Source organism: Ambystoma mexicanum, chromosome 10 (assembly GCF_040938575.1).
Source record: "Ambystoma mexicanum isolate Mex_15411 chromosome 10, UKY_AmexF1_1, whole genome shotgun sequence".
Taxonomy (NCBI): Eukaryota; Metazoa; Chordata; class Amphibia; order Caudata; family Ambystomatidae; genus Ambystoma; species Ambystoma mexicanum.
The window spans coordinates 1144343508-1144358830 of record NC_090932.1 but is presented as its reverse complement, the minus strand read 5'-3'; positions in this window follow the sequence as shown (position 1 = coordinate 1144358830).

Below are 15323 nucleotides of genomic sequence, written 5' to 3'. Positions count from 1 at the left end.
TTTGTGACTTCTTTAAATTGAGGGAGAAGCCCAGTTTGTGAAGGGAGTGGCACACGTGATTTAGCTGGATCTGAGCTTGTTCCGAAGATACAGCTCTGATCAACCAATCGTCCAGGTAGGGGTAGACGTGAATCCCTTCCCTCCTTAGACTTGCCGCCACTACCGACATTAACTTGGTGAAGACCCTCGGGGCGGAGGTCAGCCCAAATGACAGCACTCGAAATTGATAATGAGAGTTGCCAATTGCGAACCTCAGGTATTTCCTGTGTTTGAGATGGATAGGCACGTGGAAATAAGCGTCCTGAAGGTCCAGAGATACCAACCAGTCCTGGAACTGAAGGGCCTGAAGGATCTGAGAAAGAGTGACCATCTTGAATTTGTCTTTCCTGAGGAATTTGTTCAATTCTCGCAAGTCCAAGATGGGTCTCAGTCCTCCGTCTTTCTTTGGAATGAGAAAGTAAGGGGGAGTACCAGCCCTTGTTCCTCTCCGCTACAGGTACCGGTTCTATGGCACCTTTCTCTAGCAGGTCCAGAATTTCCTGCAAGAGGAGCGGATCTGGAGCTTTCTGAGAGCTGATCCCCGGTGGATGACTGTGAGGTATGCGTAGGAAAGGCAGGCAGTAACCTTGGGCAACTGTTTCCAATGCCCAAGCATCTGACGTGATAGCCTGCCATTCCGCCAGATGTTGAGTCAACCTGCCTCCTACAGGTGTCCTGTGAGGGAAGTCCTCAGAGTGGTTTTGAGGCGGCTGATGCAGATGCCGATGGTAAAGAGGCACCTGCTGTTGCTGCGGCTTTTGAATATCTACCCCGTCCACCTCGGGTAGTTCTTCTTAGTCCCCTTTGAGCCGGTCGTCCTCTACCTCTTCCGAATGCGGAGTAGAAGCGAAAGGACTTGCCCCTTGCAGAGGTTCCTGTGGGACGAAAAGGTGTCTGACGGATTGCAGCGCCTAGGGATTTTGCTGCTGCTTTTGAAGTTTGCAGTTTCTCTAAACTGTCATCTGCCTTTTTCCCGAACAAAGAAGAGCCATCGAATGGCATGTTCAAGAGCCTGGCTTGCACGTCTGGGGCAAAACCAGACTTTCTCAACCAAGCGAATCTCCTGGTTGTTGTACTTGCCGCCATTGCTCTGCTGATACTGTCAGCTGAATCAATGCCCGCCTGGAGGGATTCGCACATAGCGTCTTTACCGTCCTGTATGATATTCAGGAACGCCTCCCTTTCTTCTCCCTCCGGGATGCAGTCAGCCGCTGTAGAAGCACACTCCCAAAGTGTATGGCTGAATCTAGCAAGGGTGCAAGTAGCATTAACAGATTTTAACGCCATGCTACATGCCGAAAAAACTTTCTTTGCCATAGCATCATATTTTTTATCGTCCCTCTCCTGTGGGACGGTAGGATAAGCCGTCTTGACATCAGTAGAAGATGCTGCCTGTACCACCAGACTTTCTGGGGATGGGTGTTTTGACAAAAACTCCGGGTCTGTAGAAGATACCCTGTATTTTGTAGACAGTTTTTTATTTACTGCCGGGACGACATCTGGGGTTTCCCAGTTCGTCATAATCTTCCTCTGAAGAGCTTTATGAAAAGGCACCACAGGATCCTCCTGTGGGCCTTTGTCAAGAATATCCGTGAGGTCATCTTGTTGGAAAGATTGTGAAGGTGCAGACCACCCCATAAACTCTGTGATCCTGGCCATTAAGGCTCTATAGGGGGTTTCAGCATGCTCCCCCGGGTCTGGCCTAGCAAACTCCACCTCAGGGGAAGTGTCTAACCCACTTGCCTCATGTAAGGAATCATGAAGATCCTTTAACCTGCGTTCTTCAGAGGAAAATTCCTCTCTAATTGGGGTTACAGGTCCCTGCAACTCAAATGTGTCTTCCTGTTCAGACAATTCACCCTCTTCCATAATTGAGGACATAGTTCTCAATTGTTCTGAACTCATAAAGGGTGTAAACCCCATTTCCAAGGCAGAGGGTGCCGAACTTGTCATAATCGGCCTCGAAAACGTCGATGTCGTTGACGCCGACGTCAAAGGCTTCGAGCGTGGCTTCGAAAACAAAGGCGGAGGCCTCGATGACCTCGACAGAATTGGGATTCTGCTCAACAATCTCGACGCCATCGTCATCGAGGACCTGGGGATAGTCACTGGGTGTGTCGTAGCCGTGACTTTTCTTGGCGTCGACGCCAGTGTCGAAGCTGGCGTCGAGTCGACAGACCCGTGTGTCGAAGGTCCCTTCGACAACGGCGTCGAAGACACCGACCTCGGCGTCGACGGAACCTTCGTCGACGGCGTCGACGGAACCTTCGAGGAAGGTTTTGAGGTCATAGTCCTACTCGAGGGTTCGAGACGCGCTCGAGAGGTTTCCTTCGCCGGGTACTGCGACTCGCGGCGTTTTTGACCTTCGGGTCTTTCGACCAGAGCATCGCTCTCGGCAGTCTTCGAGGGGGTCGAGGCCGCTTTCTCGAAGACGCTCATCATATTTTTGTGGAATTCCTCCCATTCAGCCCGGGAACTATGTTTCGTGGGGCAAGGGATTCTCTTTGGAGAAACAGAGGAAGAGGAAGACGGAGAAGGGGATCTTCGACGTCTCCTCTTCGAGTGCTTCGATCTCGAGGAGTGATGGGACCCACTCCGAGACCTGGAGCGTGAATGGTGATGAGGAGACGAATGTCTCGACTTCGTCGAGGAAGAAGAAGCTTTAAAAGTCTTACCTTTCTCCAGCTTTCCCCTACGCTCCTTCAGGGCCTTAGCTGTCATGGACATACAGTCCTCGCAGTCCGAACAATGGTGTTCAGCTCCCAAACACCACAGACAAACTCTGTGAGGGTCAGTCAGCGACATCTTTTTCCCACAATCTCGGCAATTTTTGAAGCCGGTTCGAGGAGTTGTCGGTTACGACAAAGAAGCCATCGAGTACGGTATCGAATAACTCGAGGTAAATAGGATTAACCTGACAAAACTGAGCAATGGTATTCCGAGGCACTGAGTAGGCGCGGAAAAACGGAACTGAGCATGGGACGCTGCACACGGCCTTTATAGGCAGGATGACGTCGATACGGCGGCTGTCGAGGGACATCGACTCGGAGGACGTCGACGCGCAGCGCCCTCTAGAGAAAAATTTTCCGAGGCCAGCAGAGCTGGAAGGAGATATCTAAGATAAGGAATACGTCGGAGGACACAATCCCTTCGAAACTACCTTTATGGACCACAAAAGCTCTAATGACTCACATTCTTTTCAACGATTTTGATACAACATGGTCTTGCAGTGTTTCAGTCAGCAGATTCGTGTGAATTGGGACACCCAGATATAAATACTTCTCAGTCACTTCTAATATGACCTTATCCAGTCTCCATACACATTTCTTAGCTCCCCTCTTCTTTGACCCACAATTTTCAAAGCACTAATGCATATCTGACACAAATAAATTGTATAGCAGAGGGGCCGTAACACACCCTTGTTTGACTCCACAATTTGTCATTATATCCCACGTTACTGTCCCTTTATGATGCAATCATACAGAAACGCTTGTATCATGATAAAATTGCCCGACCAAATGTAGAATGGATCTATTACATCCGAATTTCAACATTTTCTCCCACAGTAAGTTCCTAGATACTGTATCAAAGACTTCTGTATAATCAATAATGCATATATAAAACATGCATCCAGCTTTCTCAAGGCAATTACGTATCAAATATAAAAAACAAATATATTAAACAATGTACCCATACCTCTTCTGAATCCCGTTTGTTGCAGGGACACAATTGCAGCCTCTTTCACCCAGATGTGCAATTCTTTAAGCAGACAAGTGGCAAGAAATGTTGAGATGCTATCAGACAATGCTAACATTCTATATTTATTTGGTTCACAACGCGTACCCTTTTTAAAGATGAGAACCAAAATCGCCTTTTTCCAAGAGTTAGGAATCGTACCCTGTATTGCAACATATTTAAAAAGCCAGAAGAGAATGGTTGCCCACATTTACGCTTGTTTTTTGATGATCATATTTGGTATGCCATCTGGCCCAGATGCTCTCGACATCTTTAAGCCATTTATATTATATAAGATATCCTCCACATTAAACGTGAACCATTTACCATCATATCCCAAGTCCATGGCATCAATATTTGTACCTCCCATAGCTATTATCATGCAATCGTCATTTTTATAATATGGACCTTCAACAGACTCAATCCACTCCTTCTCCGATATTGGGTTAGTTTCCATTAATTTCTTAGAATCTTTACCACTTACCTGGTACCAAAATGTCTTGCTATCATTAGACAATAATGCCTCAGAGAATAAGTGGCAATTAGCATTAAATTGAGATTGTTTATATGATCTAATCCAATTTGTATAGCTTGTCACCAAATTAGCAGTCATTGGGCCTCATTACGACTCAGGCGGTAAGGGGTTTACGCTGGCGTAAACAGCGCCGACCCTTACCGCCTGAGTACGAGGTCCCTTAGCGCCATGGCGGATTTAACACCTGCTTTTGTAATTAACGCCTTCCCCACTCCCATTATGCCCTATGGGGCAAAAATGGGAATGGGGAAGGGTAAATGGGGATTGGGGACTTACCGCCCCGCCAAGGTCGGAATGGGGCGGTATGTCCGCCAACCACCATGGCGTAAACGTAGTTTACGCCATGGTGGTAAAGTCACGGCCCAGGCGGTAACTTACCGCCTTTGTCGTAATGAGGCCCATTCTCTTTATCTGAACCGTGGTCTCTTGATTTTCTTTTTTTTGTATCTTCCTAATCGCTGCCCGATGTTGCTTTCTTTTCTCGGCTATATTGATATCAAAATTTGTATTGTACACTTTCGTAACAGGATGAGTTCTTGCCCCATTACCCCTTGTGTAGAGCTTTGCCCTCTCAAGGCCTTCAACAATGGCTACAATGCCTTCCCTCAAGTTGAAGTTAATGTTTTAAAAATTCAAACACGAGCTTTCCAAAAATTCATACACACGAATTAAACCCCTTGATATTTCCTAATATCCAGTTCAACCTGTTGCTGTGCTCATTACTGTCACCAAGCTAAACAACGCCCTCATCTGAATCTTCTTCTGATGAGAATACTACTTCCTCATCAGACTGCGTAGTAGAGCCTTTCTTCTTTGTAGTTTTACGTTCTTTGCAGCTAAATGGCTGACCCTGGGAGGTAGCCACTATGCTCGCTATGTTTACAGCTAAGGCAGGAGACTAGCCTCCTGGAAGTTGCCAGGAGTGAAGGGAAAAATCATGTAGCTAAAAAAAAACTTCTTTCCAGAAGAACAAGTTACTTACCAACTGTAACGTTCTTTTGACTGGATGTTCCTCCCACGTATTCCTCATCTTATGATATTCGTATCCTGCTAGCTTCGCTGCTTCGGAAAACCTTTTCTAGGCAGAGGGCGCTGTGCACGAGGTCGTGGCGTCGATGTCCCTCGACGGGCTCTGTACCGTGTCAACTTCACCATCAGTATAAATAGCTTGTGCCACGCCCGTTGGCTTCAGTTCTGTTTTTTCGAGGAAAACCCAGGCGTGCCTCATGACCGATAGACTCTTCGTGAGAGGAAAGTGTAAGTAAAGTAAACTGTACTGCGGGGTAGAATGGAGGGGCGCTGAGGTATATGTAGGAGGAACATCAAGTTGAAAGAACGTTACAGACGGTAAGTAACTTGTTCTTCAAATGGATTGTGTCCTGCCACGTATTCCTCATCTTAAGATAGACTCCTATAGCAGTGGTAATTTTGGAGGTGGGAGTACTAGTTATTGTTCTCATGGACGGAATGAAGTACCGCCTTGGCAAATAAACCCTCATTGGAGGAAGAGGCATCTAAGCAATAATGCTTGATGAAAGTATGCATTGATGCCCATGTTGCAGCTGAACAAATATCTGCTGCAGGGACTCCCCTTTTCAGAGCCGCAGAAGTAGCCATCCCCCTAGTGGAATGGGCTCGAAGCCCATCAGATGGGTCCTTTCCCGCCAATCTGTAGCACTCAATTATAACCAGATGGATCCAGGGGGATGTAGTCTGTTTTGTCACCGCTAATCCCAATTTATGACCTGTATAACCTACAAAAAGTTGGTCATCTTGACGTAATTTTGACATTCTTGAAAAGTAAAAACTGAGAGCCCTTTTGGGGTCCAGTCTATGCAGTCTCTCCTCTTCTTTGCCCAAATGAGGAGGAGGATAGAATGTTGGTAAAATGATTTTTTGTGACAAGTGGAAGTCAGAAACTACTTTTGGTAAGAAAGATGGTTTAACCATAAGAACCACTTTGTCCTTGTAAAAAGTAGTATATCGAGGTTTACATGAGAGAGCCTGTAGTTTACTAACCCTGCGGGGTGATGTTAAGGCCACAAGTAGGACAGTCTTCAATGTTAGAAGACTCAAGGGACAGGAGTGCAGAGGCTCAAAAGGTATACAAGTTAGAAACTTAAGTACTAGATTTAAATCCCAAGTTGGGACATGAAAAGGGACTGGAGAGTATACATTAGTAAGCCCTTTCAGAAATTGAATTATCCATAGAATTTCGACGTAAGAAACCTCTTCCGAGGAGCGCTTGAAAATGGACAGCGCAGCTAGATATCCTTTAATTGTTCTGATCTGGAGCCCCAGATTGGCTAGATGCAATATGAAAGAGAGCACCATTGGGGTGCCACATTGAAAAGGGTCCACATCCTTATCTTTGCACCAGTTACAGAATTTGTTCCAACGACACCGCTACAAAGATTTTGTTGCTGGCCTTCTGGCCGAAAGCAAAATTTGCATTACATCATCCGGAAGATCCCAATCCTTGTATCTCAACCTCTCAGAAACCATGCGTGAAGGATGAGTGTCTTGACCTCTGAATGGAGAACCCGACCTTCCTCTTGCGAGAGAAGATCCTCTTTTTGCGGAAGACGTATTGGAGGGCAGATGGACATGTCCAGAAGGTCCGGGTACCATGTCCTCCTGGCCCAATCCGGGGCAATTAGGATCATGGTTTTCCTGAACTTTCTCAACCTCCTGATTACTTGAGGAATCACAGGAACTGGAGGAAACTTGTACAGAAGTGGAAACTTCCAGTGTACCACGAGCGCGTCTCCTAGAGCTCCTCTTGGAGGAAATTCCCTTGAGCAGTTCTGTTCACACTTCCGGTTTACCGTGGTCGTGAACAAATCCACTTTAGGGGTTCCCCAAAGGGCGAAGATCTCCAGAAGGACTTCCTGAGCTATCTCCCGCTCATGGGAGACTGTGCTCTGCCTGCTCAGAGCATCTGCCACCGTGTTCTGCTCTCCGGCTAGGTGAACTGCCGATAGATTCCTTCTTGTAATGCCCAGAACCAGAGCTGCATTGCCTCTCTGCACAGTGGTAGTGACCGTACGCCTCCTCTCTTGTTGAGGTAGTACATGGCCACTGTGTTGTTCGTCATTATCAGGGCATTCTTTCCCTATACAAAGGGCAGGAAGGCCTTCAGTGCTAGTCTGATTGCCCTCAGCTCCAATAGGTTGATGTGTAGTTTGGACTCCGATGGAGATCAACAACCGCTGATTGTCAGATCGTTGGTGTGGGCTCCCCACCCCATGACTGAGGCGTCCTTCACTACTGTTATCTCCGGCCATGGTTGCCAAAAAGATTCTCACTTGAGGATGTTGTTGTTCCAAGCCCACCATAATAGATCCTGACAACTGTGCTCGGAACTTGCAGAAGATCCGACATACTCCCCGAGAACTGGGACCACTGAGTTCTGAGGGCCCATTGAAGGGATCTCATTCTCAATCTGGCCTCTGGCACCAGAAAAATGCAGGATGCCATGAGGCCGAGCAACCTCAGAAAATCGAAGGCTGGCAGATGCTGGGCATTCTGGAACTTTGTTACCATATACAGAATGTGTAGAGCTCTCACCTCGGGAGGCGAGGCTTTGCCCGAGGAAGTATCCAAAACTGCTCCGATACACTGGAGCTTTTGGGATGGTATCATATGAAACTTCTTGAAATTGAGGGAGAAGCCCAGTTTGTGAAGGAAGTGACAGGTGATCGACAGATGTTCCTGAGCTTGTCCGGGAGAACGCGCTCTGATCAACCAATCGTCCAGGTAGGGGTAGACGTGAATCCCCCCTCTCCTGAGATTCGCTGCCACAACCACCATCGGTTTGGTGAAAGCCCTCTGGGTGGAGGTCAGCCCGAATGGCAGAACTTGAAACTGAAAGTGAGAACCGCCAACCGCGAAACTCAGGTACTTTCTGTGCTTGGGATGGATTGGCACATGAAAGTAAGCATCCTGAAGGTCCAATGATACCAACCAGTCTTGGAGTTGGAGAGCCTGAAGGATCTGAGAAAGGGTTACCATCTTGAACCTGTCCTTCCTGAGGAACTTGTTCAAGTTTCTTAAATCCAAGATGGGTCTCAATCCTCCGTCCTTCTTTGGAATGAGAAAGTAAGAGGAGTACCAACCCATGTTCTTCTCCGCTACAGGTACCTGTTCTATTGCACCTTTCTCTAGCAGGGTTAAAAGTTCCTGCAACATGAGTGGATCTGGAATATTGACAGAGTTGGTTCCCGGTGGATGGTCCTGAGGCCTTTTTTGGAAGGGAAGGCAGTAACCTTGAGCTACTGTCTCCAGTGCCCAAGCATCTGAAGTAATGCCCTGCCATTCTTTCAGATGCTGAGAGATTCTGCCTCCCACCAGGGTTTTGTGTGATAAGGCCTCAGAGTGATTTGGAGGCGGCTGCAGGAGCGGCTGAGGGCAAAGATACCGTTCCTGAGGCTGGTTTTGAACTTTTTCCTCGTCCACCACAAGCGACATTTCTCTTGCCTCTTTGAATGGCATGTCCTCTTCCTCTACCAAAACAGGAGTAGTACCGAAAAGAACAACCTCTCCAGGAAGATGAGCCCGAATAAGGTTTCTGAGGCTGTCGCATGGAGGCGCTAAGAGATTTAGCTGCCGCTTTTGAGGTCTGTAGTTTTTCTAAGCTTTCATCAGCTTTACTACCAAACAGCCTCAAGCCATCAAAAGGCATGTTGAGGAGTCTGGCCTGCACATCTGGTGCAAACCCCGACTTCCTCAACCACGTAAATCTGCATAGCACTGTGCTTGCAGCCATGGATCTACTGATACTATCAGCAGTATCCAGTCCAGACTGGAGACATTCCTCATTGCCTCCTTTCCGTCTTTGACAATATTCAGGAAGCCTTCCCTTTCCTCACCTTCCGGAATATGTTTAGCCGCCGCCGAAATTCAGTCCCACAGGGTATGGGTGAACCTGGCCAGGGTACAGGTGACATTAGTTGACTTGAGAGCCATGCTACCCGAGGTAAAGACCTTACGGGCCCAAGCATCCACCTTCTTATCGTCTGTAATGGGTGGGATAGATGATATGTTGTTTGTCTTGAGGAAGTTGCAGCCTGAATAACCAGACTTTCTGGAGTGGGATGCCTGCTTAAATAATCAGGATCAGAACTAGAAGTTCTATACTTCTTTGGAAAATTATTGTTGACTGCAGCAATTGTATCAGGAACTTCCCAGTTTTTTTCTACTGTTCTTTGAAGTGCCCTATGGAAGCGAAGAACTGGATCCTTCTGGGGGCCCTGATCCAGTATGTCAGTCATATCATCCTGATCAAAAGTGGGTGAGGCTCTAACCCAGCCCATGTATTCAACCACTCTATTCATTAGTCTCCTGTACCCTGAATCTGCATGTTCTGCAGGCTCAGGCTTTGCAAACTCCAACTCAGGTGATTCTGGATCGATTAATTTTTTTGGGACCTCTCTAGTACCATATTGTACTCCAAAAGGAGAAACTTCTTCTTCTTCAGAGCCACTTTCTTCAAAAATAGAAGATAGACGACGGTAAGGGTTAACGGTCAACGTTAATGGTACCGGTGACCGTTAACCCTTACCGCCTTACTACGAGGTCCCTTTGCGGGTTGGAGACTTTAACGCCTGCTATTTGCTAATAGCACCTTGGTCCACCACCGTCCGTGTAATGAGGCCCATAGACTTAAAGAAGTCTAACTTAGGTAAAGGAGTAAATCTCCTTTCCTGTTCATGAGTTTGGGTCGAAGGAATCGAAGGAACCCTCGATGGTATTGAAGGAGTCTTCGAAGACACCGAGGATGTCTTCGACAAAGGCGTCGAAAACGCTTTTGGCTTTGATGTTGAAGCCGTCGGCGCCGATGGCGTCAACGAAATCGTCGAGGGTTTCAATGACTTCTGGTTTTTATACAGTGTCGGGAAACACTCGTAACTCGAGGAATCTTCGACGATTTGACATCGACTCGAGTCTTTCGAGTTTCACCCATACTACTGGGTTTTACCACAGTAGTTCCTGACTTCCCTGTGTTGTCCGACGGAGCGACCGGGGTCTTGCTCTTTTGAGGCTTCTTTGAGGGGGTCGAGTCCACATTCTCAAAGACCTCTATCATCTTCCTTCTAAATTCTTCCCATTTTCTTGGGGAATCCGACTTAGTCGGGTATCGTACCAATTCGGTAGATGTATCCGAGGAAGAAAAGGGAGATCTATGTCTCCTCATAACCTTTTTTGAAGAGGAAAGGAGAGTGTTTACGACGATCCGATTCTTTTGAATCGCTCGACTTCCTATGTCTTTTTGACGAGGCCTTCGAGTAGGCTTTGGTAGCTTCCCACCCCACCGCCAGTTTACCTTTCCTCTCACGAAGGGCATTCTCCGTCATCGACTGACAGGAGCCAAAGTCGCCGGTTCGATGGTCTGAACCTAGGCACCAAAGACAAACGCGGTGAGGATCTGTAATCGACATTTTCGATCCGCATTCGATACATTTTTTTAACCCTGTCTTGGGAGTAGAAGTGGTAGAAGAAGACGACATTTTCTGAAGAAAATTTCGAAGCGCGCCGTTCTCGAGAGCGAAGCAATCGGAAAAACGGAACTGAAGCCAACGGGCGCGGCACAAGCTATTTATACTGATGGTGACGTCGACACAGTACGGAGCCCGTCGAGGGACATCGATGCCACAAACTCGTGCACAGCTCCTTCTGGTGAGAATTTTTTCTCCAAGCAGCGAAGCTGGCAGGATACGAATATCATAAGATGAGGAATACGTGAGAGGAAACAATCCATTCGAAATGCAGGTTTAACCTCTCTAGTGCCAAGGATGAGCTATCTCGTCCTTGGCATTACCTCCGTGTTGCCAAGGACGAAGTAGTTCATCCTTTTAGGCACTCTGTTTTGAGCGATCCCTGCAAAGCAGGGATCGCTCAAAACTGTAATCCAACCCCCAGGCTATGTGAGGGGGAGGTCCCTCTTCATGGCCCGGGGGTTGGATTCCCTTCAGTTTCACATTGGGGAAGAGAGAAGGTAAGTGCCCTTCTCCCTCTGCCTCGATCTCCGGCTGTATTTCAAGTCAGAGAACGAGGGAGGTGTCGTTGGAAAGGGGAGACTCTTGAAAGCATTGCTGGTCGCAGATCGGGCGCAGAGTTCTCGATCCACGGCCAGCAATGCCACTAGACCACCAGGATCTGTTTGTGATGTGGGGGAGAGGGGGCAGAGAGGAGACCCCAAATGATGGGGCTGTAGGTTTGGGCCCCCTTGGGGGCCATCTGCCCCCTGCCCCCTGGGAAGGGCACAAAGACCTAAAAAAATTATAAAGAAGAAAAAGTTCGGAAATGTGTTTGGGGGGACCACTGGACGACCAGGGAATTTTGTGGATGGGGGCACATAATGTAGCCCTCCCTGGGGGCAGATTTCTGCCCCTAGGAAGGGGCATCTGCCCCCAGGGAGTGCTACAAGAGATCCCCCTATCCATTTATGGTGGGGGGAGGCCATTAGACATGTGAGGGCAGGGCCCCAAGGATGGGACTGTAGGTTTGCCCCCCCCTGGGGGCCATCTGCCCCCCAGGGAAGGGCCCAAACCCATACAAATACCACCAGGCAATTTTGTCAAAAGAAAGGGGGTGGCCCTCTCCCCACCACCATAACTGGATGGGGGCACATAATGTAGCCCTCCATTGGGCAGATATCTGCTCCTAGGAAGAGGCATCTGACCCCAGGGAGGGCTGCATGAGATCCCCCCTTATCTGCCCCCAGAGAGGGCTGGATGAGATGCCCCCCTCCATTTGGCGCCCCCTAAAATGCATCCTACCATTTTGATTTTTAGTTTTGTTTACCCAACTTCCCTTGGGGCAGATGGGCACATTAGTGTGCCAATCTGCCCCCAGGGTGCCAAAACCCTACGGCCCCATCCATTGGGGGCCAAACCGCAGCATTTATTTTTCAGTGCTTTCAAAAAAGAATGAAATTTAAAGCACTTACCAGCAGCAGCTTGTGCTAATCTCTGTTCTCTGGCAATAATGAAGCAAAAGCCACCTGCTGGTAGCTTTTGTTTATTACAGCTGGCTGGCTTTTGATTCATTAGTGCCGCAAGGGCAGAGATTAACACAAGCACAGGAGGCTCTACCATTTCACAAAATGGATGCCTCCCAGTGCTTGAAATGTGTGACTTTGAGCCTCATTTGCTCAAAAGTTTGCATAGGAACTTTCTTAATAAATATTTTTATATATATATTTTTTATCATGGACCATCTTTTGAGCCAATAACATTTTTGATGGCACTATTCCTTTAAGTTTGCATGTGGGATTAGTGATTGTTTTGTGAATAGACTTGGATCATTTAAAGCACGTTTTGGAATCTAATTTATTGTCTATTGATGTTTTTTCCTTTTTTTCTTTTCCTGTCCGTTTTCTTTTTTCTTTTCGCTTGGTATGGGCTTTTTTTTGGTCCAATTGGTTGATGTATTGTTTGGTCATGTGAATATTCCCAACCACCTGTTCATTTCATCTGTGCAATAGGTTTTTATGTATGATATGTGGGCTAATGTATTCTACGAGTTAATGATGTATTATCATGTTGTATATTCTATCATTGATTATCATTTATCAACCTAGAGGAAGACCGTGAGGTCGAAACACATGTCGGCTGTGTGCAAGAATAAACTCAAATTTTTTTAATATACCGATTGTATTTTCACAGCACAGTGTGGTTGTGGACTTATTTTCTTGATTGTTACTTAGGTCCTTGATTGTTACTTAGGTCCCTCGGGCCATGGGAACCTTGCTCACACATTCAACTGCCGCTGTGCAATGTGCCTCCTATGTTTATAGCAAGTACTTTCTATACAAACTGACGTGCGCAGCAGGTTCAAGTTGCTCCAACCCTGTTCTAGAATCTGAAGTACCTTCAGTTTCCACAGAGCTGACATCGGAAGATTCAGGAGAAGGAAGTTCTGTAACCAAACTCACCAGAGTCTACATAAATTGCTTATACATAGAATCATATTTTTTGTCAAAGTTGTATATCCTGCCACTATTGTAATTTACATGATTCTGCATGTTCACTCAAGCCCAGATCATAGGTAAAAGGGAGTCTACACCAGTGGCAAAGTCAGCACATTCTAGTCAGACACCAATCATACGGAAATCAAAACATGAGGGATACTGTAAACTGGATGCAGCTGGCATAAACAATTATCCAACTGGACTAAATACAGAAACTATATTCAAGAAAAGACCTAAAGAATAAAAATCCAAACAGAACTGCACTAAATGGATATCATACCTACAAGACTTGAATACAGAATCCAGAACCCATGAAAATGACAAGGACAATTAGAGGAAAAAGGACTTCATTATCAACATGTCTGACCAATAAATAGCCTTGAAAGAGACTGTTGTGGTCAAAACACGAGTTTGCTAGGCTGAAACAGAAAATGAGGGTCCTAAATTAGCTATTTAAGAATGTTTTTCTTACATTAAAATATGAATTGATTGAAATGCTGTTATCTTATTTGAAAAATATAGGCATATTGGAACTAAGAATTGATCACAATATTCAGTTATTATTGATTTACTAATATTTAAAGAACAACACGTCTTACAGCATCAACTCCCCAATTCTCTTAAGTTATACTTGGTTATGGGCATAGCCAAAGTTTCTGGTACTCAAGCAGCAGCTCTTAGCACCACCGGACAAATGGTCAAGGCATGGACAATACTTGATATTGCCATAAATAGATTGGGTAACCCGAACCAGGTATAGTGGCATTGCCTCCTATTAGGGTAATATAAATATTAACAAAAGGGCCATTTGTCATAAAGTAGTGCCAGACCATACAACACAAATACTAAAAATAAATATTATTCTAATATACACATACATTTAAATCACATAGAAATAGTCACTCTTGTATAAAACATGGTAAAACCTTTTTCAAAACCTTTTTTAATATACCAATTAGAAGTGCCCAAACTTCTAACAATTATCATAAAAGGAGAGGCTGCACTCTAAAATAGGACTTTACACTCATTTCCTATACCTCTGCCTGTCCAGATGTCTAAATAAGAGACACCTGATATTTGGATATCACTATTACACACACGTGCTACTATTCACACTTACACTCAACATGTTTCTGTCATCAACGCAATATGCTTGACATTCTTCAGGGGTGTTGAAACACAATCTTTTCTCCCAAACACATTGGGAATTCATCTGTGGGACAACGATTCTTCTACCGTGTTATTGACACGTATTCACAGAGTGTCTTCATAAATAGAAGCCACTACAAGACAAAAAACCAATAACTATCGCCCGATCTCCATCACTTCGTTCCTGGGCAAACTCTTGTAAAAGCTGGCCATCTCCCAGCTTAATCTGCACAGGGAATCTGTTGGTTGTCTCCACGACCACCAGTCTGGCTTCAGAGCTGCCAGAAGCACATAAACTGCTCTCCTGAACACCCGTGAGACCTGTTCTCTAACCTTGACTTTAACCTTCCTTCTGTCCTCATTCTCCTCGATCTTTCTTCTGCTTTTTATGCGATCAATCATGCCATCCTGCTCAATCGCCTCTGTGATAACCTCTCATGTTCAACTGGGGTCTTTCCTCTCTTCTATCTCTCTCTACTTGTGGTGTTCCCCAGGGGTCTGACCTTTCTCCCTGGCTTTCAACCACTACCTGGCACCTCTTACCCACCAGATTGCTACTTTCTGCTCCAACTTTCAGCGTTATGCGGATGACACCTAGCTCTCTTTCAGGCTCCCCTCAGCCGCCTCTTGCCCTTTTCTCATATTAGACTGTCTGGCCGCAATTCTGGAATGCTGTGCCGTAAAAATGATCTCTGCCTTAATATCGGTAGGACTGAGATCCTTCTCATCAAAACACCAGCTCCCTTCTTTCCTCTCTCTCTCTGGCCGCCAACTGTGGGCCCTTTTCCTGCTCCTACCTGTGAGGCTAAGAACCTTGGTGTCATCTTTGACTCCACCCTCTGCTTCTCTCCTCACATCTCTGACGTCTCTAAGAAGTCAAACTATCAGCTG